Genomic DNA, 7424 nt, shown 5'->3' on the forward strand with positions numbered 1-7424 from the left:
GCCAATGTTTCTCCAAATGACAAACTGGGCAGCTTAACTTGTTAAATCTAAAAGAAAGCCAAGGCTCTGCAACTATTTTACCTGCTACTTCAGCCTCAGCAAACCATCACCTATAGCAATGCGGCATGGTCCTGCCTGCAAAGTTGGCAGGGAGGTTGTCTGTATTTACAGTTCTGAATTATATTGACTTAAGGATCTTCACTGATTTTTTGGGTTTTTTTGGTAGTTGTTCATTCTGTACATGAATGTGTGTGACTGTTTCATAAGTAGGAGGAAGGGGATCAAAATGAGAAAGGCAAAGGTGTTTTTAACTGCAGCAGGAAGATTATTTAGAGGAGTGGTGGGGGAAACTCCTCATTCTCCTGGGACAGGGATAGAAAGATTTGCTTTGCCAGCCAGTGAGACTGTCTGTTGTAACCCAGTACCTCCTTGGAGTCATGCATCTTGCTCTGTTTCCATGAGGTCCAAGTAAAAAAAGGAAAACTAATTGCATAGTTAAATTTCACTACACCTGACATGATATTCCTGTGTTATGTGAGATAAAAATTCTTCAACTGAGACAAGGAATGAGTTCAGCAATCAGTAGTAGGTACCTGCCAAATCTGAAGCCTTAGAAAAAGAGAGAGAGGAGAGAAAGGGAGATGATTTATTCCATCTCAATGAAGAATTTAACCATATGTAACAGCTGGACTACCTATGATTTTTTTACACATGGATGTGTTCAGACATGGCCAGAAATAATAAAGCACTTTGGGCATTCAGTGAGTATGAGAAATTTTTGCCCAAAACAGTAGAGTGGGAGGGGAAGCTACAAGTTTTTTTAAAATGAGGTTTTGCATGGAAATACTCCCAAATGCATGGCTGCTGCATGGCAGCAATGATAAACTAATGCTAGGGGACAGCCGTTATGAGCATCACTATAACCTCTGACAGGTGCCAAATGAAATCTCTAAATCAGCCTCTGCTTTCAGAGGAAAGGAATATTCACTCTTCCAAAAGGAATATTCACTCTTCTACCCTTATCTCCTGCTCCCTCTTCTTCTACCTGCCAACAGCTGTGAAGGCTGGGGAGCTGCCTAGAAGGCTCTTTGCAGTCTAAATTAAAGAGGCATGTTGATTTGGGAAGACTTCTTCAAAACTCTGGGAGGTGGTGGACATGCCATAATTCTGTCTCATTCATGTTCTTCTTGTGAAGAGATCCTCTTTAAAAATTTATATATATTGGGGCACAGCTGATGGGCCAAGGTTGATATTTTTTTTTCTCCTGTTTCTGAGGCTAATTCCCTATTTTCTGACCAGATGCTGGCAATCTGGCACCCAGGATTGTACTAATGTACTAATTAATTTTTTTTTATTTTTCTGGTACATAGTTCTATTAAGAGCATTGAAACAAAGTAGTTTTAGAAAGGTGGGGATGGCTATTCCTATTTGGGGGATTATGTCTGGAGCTGGAGAAGGGGCAGCCAGGATGGGAATGACAGTCCTTAGTGAGCAAGAAGTCCTCTGGGCACGATTTAGAGCAGCCCTGACATGGTTCTAACCTGTAGCATGGAAAGGTAAAATGTCTTCCAGCTGCCTGCTGGATCTGGAAGCAAGAAATTTCAGCAGCCTTCCCCTGTGAGGCCCTGCAGAAACTATGTGCAGTAGCAGAGAGAGCTGTGTAAAGGAAGAAAATATGGAAATTAAAAAAAAAAAGTTTCAGAAATGAATTGCTTTGGGTTCTGAGGTTCAGAAGAAAGCAAGGGATGGAAACTCTTTGGAAAAAAAAAAATGAAAAAGGATCATGCAAGCCTCAGTTAACTTTCCAAAATCACAGAGCCTGCCAGGGAGGTCTATGCAGGATTGCAGACCCAAGGGAGCAACAAACCCAGTTGGATTAAACTGGCTTTCCTGCCAGCTCACTAAGACAAGTGGGAAGTCCGAGGTTTGTAATCTCCTTTTAAGTTTTCTCTGGACTTAAGTTGCTTGGAGTCTGTTTGCTTGTTCCTTTCCCCCCACCTTCTTGCCATTTAATAGGAAAACGAAGGATAAAATGCTGAGTCTCTCCTCTCTTATTAAAATGCCCCAAAACAAGCACGGAACAGAGCAGAGAGAAATAACCCCAGTGACCACTGGCCAAAACTCACAAGTAGCATGTGCATATCTGAAATAGTTGCTGCACTCGCGTAGGAAATCGCTGGATATTTTACACCTCTTGCAGCGGTTTAGTAACTGGCTGTGGAAGCTCATTCCCCACTTGAGAAAGTCATGAATTATACAGTTTTTACATCTGTTGAGCATGTTGTGCTTCTCAATCATCCAGCTATACTGAGCCCTAAGTTTTCAGCCTTCACAATGAGATCACTGTTTTCAAGCACGTTCTAGTGGCATTTTGTCAAGCCATGTGTGTTTTCAGGATGGGGGCAGGGAGGGAGGAACAAAAGTATGCTGCTGTTTCACAGGATTACAATCTACTTTTCAGCCTACATAAAACTGTGGCTGACCCATCAGCAAGAAATATTTTTTGTTTACTACTTCTTCTCCCCCGTTGAAATGGTCTGACCTTTGTTAGGAAGAAGAGTGTAAAAGAGAGGAATATGTTTTTCACTTTTGATTTCAATACCTGAATATCTTAGAAAAACCCCAGCCAAATAAAACAATCACCATTAAAAAAAACCAAAACAAAAAAAAAAAAAAACCCATACAAAACCAACAAAAAACCCCACCAAACCAAAGCCACAAACAGCCATCCTTAATCTTCTTCTTAATGCATTTATTTCACTCTGTGAAGATTCATTTCTGTGTGTTGTCATGAGTTAAACTCTGCTATTTAACGAGAGCTGACCACGCTGTCACTGAGAATAAAGGAGATGTAGCATTTTAATTTTGTTTAGGTATAAGGAAACCACATACAGTAATTAGCAGATGTTAAATCAAGCTGCTCCAGGTTCAAAATAGTAGGAGGTAGATTCCATACAACTAAGAATAAACAGCTTGGGAAGGGCCAAAGAGGGAAAACCTCTGCAGAAATTATCCACAAATTATCTTTCCAGTAGAAGCAAACAGAGAAATTAATACATTTATCTTCAGTCACCCAGGAATCATTGAGATCCCTCCAGGCTGAGCAATTCACAGGCAGATAGTAATTCCTTGCACTGAATGAATTTGATCATTGCTATATTAAGAATTTTTTTTTACATTTTTTTTTCCTGGAGATGGTCATTCCTCACTTAGAAATTGGTCAACCATGGTAACACTTGCCCTGGCTTAAATTCAGGTGCAAATAACAAAAAAACAATTGATGTAATGAAGGTTGATCACTTGGTGCACAGGGGTAGCTTAAGATTTATGCATCTTTTGTACCAGCTTTTTTGGATTTGGACTGAAATCAAGTTGCTTGTATAGTTTTTACATTGTTTGAAAAAGATGAACAGGCACTCCTATGTAAGTAGATAACATGCACTGGTAGAAAGGCACTGAAAATTACAGCCTCATGTAAAATAAGCTGGACTAGCAGTTGGATCAAAAATGTTCTTGCTGAGAAGTAACAGGCAGAGAAAACTATTCTAAAGGCAAAACTCCTTTAAAGCACTTGGGCCCTCAGTGCTTAATTCAGGTAGTCTAAGTGACTGTAAATCATCTGTTTTCCCAGTCCTGTGAGTGTGCAGGGCCAGCTGGGCCCAGCTGGGCTGTGGGAGTGCCGGGAAGGAAAAGCTCTTCTGCTCCCTGCTGTGTCCTGGGACAGACGTCGGACCTGCCTGATAGTGCTGATGCCTTCCCCACTGCCCAGGGCTGTGCAGAGGAATGGGTAGGGAAAAAATTGGGTTAAATAGGAGCCAAGGACACTGCTCTGCAACCCCTACTCCCCCACTTAGCCCTAGTGCTCACCACTGCTCCCTGAGCATGCCCTAAGCCCCTTCCTGAAACACCCAGATCTGCTGCTGCTCTGTGGCTGTGTTGACATGCCCATAGAAGTGTCTTGGCTGTGTGACTAATCTTGACAGGGAGATCTAGCTTAAATTTGGATGACCAGAGTCCACACCCCCCAGCTAAACCCCACCCATTCCAGCAGTTTTCTCTGTTAAGCGCAAGATAATCCTCACTTTGCATGGACTGGAGAAACTGCACTGCCATCTCTTAGCCCATGCATGGAATTCACTTTATTTTCTCTTCTCTTTCATCTCATTGGTATATTTTAGCTAAGGTCAGCAGCATCTCAGTGAAAATTTTAGGAGGATCAAAAATGAGTTGTGTGTACCCTGCTCTGGGAGGTGATTATGTAACCCTGAGAGTGGCTTAGCTGGTTAGAGCATGGTGTCAATAACCCCAGGACTGGGGGTTCCATCCCTGTATGGGCTATTCACTTGTGAGTCGGACTTGATGATCCTTGAGGGTCCCTTCCAACTCTGATATGCAGAGGGTCCTGGTAAACCATGTTATTGATCCTTGGCTGCATCTCTGCCTACAAAGAGAGACCCCCACACCAAGAGTTTCCACGGACGCCCTAAAGAGTGGTGACTTGTTATCACCCAATAATGTCACCATTGAAGAGGTAGGACTAGGTATAGGAAAAAGAATCCCTCTTCGGGCACAATATGGCTGTAGTTGATGTTCCTAAAAATGCTTGCCCACCTCCAGCTAGATGCAATCTGCATCTTGTTTATATTCTAATTAAATAAGCAAATCCCTTTCCATTCAGAATGTAATGAGGCTGAGGTCTGCCACACACCAGTGTTCTCAAGTTGGGTTTAAGGTTTAGCTACATAAGCTCTCTAAGAGACTATGATTAAAATTTAACAACTGTTGGTGCCTCTGTCCCATCTGTTTAGATCATAACGTTCAGTGTTTCCATTGTATGTATGGACAATACCCTGACCATTGTATGATTTTTTTACCCTACTGCAAAACATTCTACGCAGCCAGTTTTGCCAGGATGCAGAGGTGCTATTAAAAGTAGGGGAAAATAGTCTGTGACTGGAATTCTACTTGGCACAAATCAACTGAATGCAAATGAATGTGTAAAAATCAAAGCTGTCTGGAAAAAAAATCTGAAAGGGAATGAAGCTCACCAAATAGAATTGTTCACTATAAATTACTAAACTATATTGTAATTTTATGATGTTTACGCTGAGCTCAGTCATGACAGAAGTTAAAAGAAGGGGTGCAGACTGCAGGAGGACAGCCTATGGTTTAATATTAGCTGCCCTATTTGCTTCAGGACCCTGTCACAGGGAGGATGAGAAGCTGAAGCATCTTTGGTATCACCACTTGCATGTTAAATGGGATTCCCTCCTTGAAGATATTTTTTGTGTTGTCAGAGGAAGGAAAGAGCAGCTGCAAAGCCGGGCTCGTCTCATGCCGACCGCAGAGCCCGCCCCACCCCCCTGGAAATCTATGCCAGATGCAGGAAAGAATGAGCAAGGTTTTCAAAGTGGACACTCAGCATATGGGAGGGAATATTTTAGCAACCAGAAAGCCTTGGATAATTTCAACAACTCTCGGTACTTGAAGCAGTTCTTCAAGACAATGTGGCCCAAGTCCCTTGGTTGTGTAAAATAAAGAGCTGAATGTCTTCTTCCCATCTATGTGGAAACCAAGTTTAAGAGCAGGCTGCTGAAAGCCTCTTTTGATACGCTGTCTGCATGCTTCCTCTGAAGCAGAACTGGTAAGAGCTGGCTTTGGAGGAGCAGCAAGCTGAGGCCAGGAGGGATCTATGAGAAAGCAAAGATCTTTGACCAGCCTCTGAGACAATTTGGCCTTTTTGGGCTTCTGTCTCCAGAAGGTTCCTTAGTTCCTCAGCCCAAAGGCCTAACTGTTAGAACTGGGACTGAGTAGAAAAATGGTAAGAAAACACAACAGGAAAACTTAAGAAATGCTTTATTTGCAAATATCAACAGAACAGCTAGATATCAACAGCTAGAACAGCTGAGCACTAAGAAATCTAGCTTTATTTTCCAATAATTTTAAATGTTTCCGTAAAACCCTGTTTTTAGGAACATAATTGAAACATTTTGGGCTACTTTACCTATATACAAAAGAGAAAAACTGGAACAAAACATGTCTCCAAAGGATCCATTTCAGGAGAGGCCTTTCCCTTATTTTGCAGAAAAGTGCTTTGGTTGAAAAAGTGTGTCCACCTGCATTATTGCACTGAATATAGAAAGTTCACAAAGGACATCTTGGCTCTGCCATGAGCACTCTTAGTGAAAGGACTCACTCCGTCCCTTCCTTTGGACCAAACCCACCCAGTGAACTCAGCCTTTGGTGTGTGGCACAGCCGGTAGTGGATACAAGTTGAAGATGAAAAAAATGAAACAGGTATGTAAGGAGGAAAGGATAAAGGCAGACACTGGGACAAGGTTATAGATATGCTGAGAAAGAAGATGATTCTTCAGCTGGGAAGCAAATTGCAAGTTGAAAGGAGAGAGAGTAAACAAGTGTATATTTTCTGGTTCCTTCCTGGGTTTCAGTAATAGACTTGGGTTCTCTGGTCCTCCACCACAGCCATCTTTTTAGAGCCTTAATTTCTTGAATTACTGAAAAACATTTTAATGACATCATATAAGGGATGTTTTCTGAAGAGCTTTTCATATTTTCTATCTTCCAGTGTTGTAGCAAATTGCAGTTATTTAGACACAGCTGCTGCCTTCTCCAAGTGTGTTTATAGTGTCAAGGTAGGCTGGATGTTCAAATCTGAAGGTTGGGTCAGAACTCCTGCCATCAGTAATCAGTAATATACTTGTTTTTCTCCCGTGTGATGTGCACCTTATTCTTCATGAACAATGGGTTGAAGCTATACCCTTATTCCAATTTACATCAGCACTGGATGTAAGTGGAAATATTATATATATATATATATATATATATATATATATATATATATATATATAATTGTGGGTTGAGACATTAATTCTTATATTTGGTCATCTGTCTGTCATGGATATATTTCATAGCTGAGCTGAACACAATATAGGAAATTATATTAGGAATATCTCTTTCCTTGGGTTTCCCAAGGGACACCTTCAATCTTTTTCTATAAGCCATACCCAGGGGATCCTGGGCACTCAGAATTAATAGGGTGATGCAGCCCTCTGGTTGCAAAATTTGTCTTCACAAGAAAATTTTCGTTTGCCTTTCACAGTCAACAAGGTCATGGACTACTTTTCTGAAAATTACTCAGTCTAAAATGTGTACTAAAAACTCTTGCCCCAATAGTTCCTAACAGAGTTCAAATACAGTGCTCACCAAACACTAGCTTTAGTCGGCTGTCTGCTGGCTGAGAATTGCACTTCCAACAATCATTTAAACAGGAGCTTAAACAGAAGCATTCCCTCAGTCCAACACAAAGACATTTAATAATTATTATAATGACAGAAAATGGTGTGCAGTCTGGGGAAAATAGCTATGATCATATGTTTGAGTGCATTAGTGAGCATTAAGCATTT

Source organism: Anomalospiza imberbis, chromosome 2, assembly GCF_031753505.1.
Source record: "Anomalospiza imberbis isolate Cuckoo-Finch-1a 21T00152 chromosome 2, ASM3175350v1, whole genome shotgun sequence".
NCBI classification, from domain to species: domain Eukaryota; kingdom Metazoa; phylum Chordata; class Aves; order Passeriformes; family Viduidae; genus Anomalospiza; species Anomalospiza imberbis.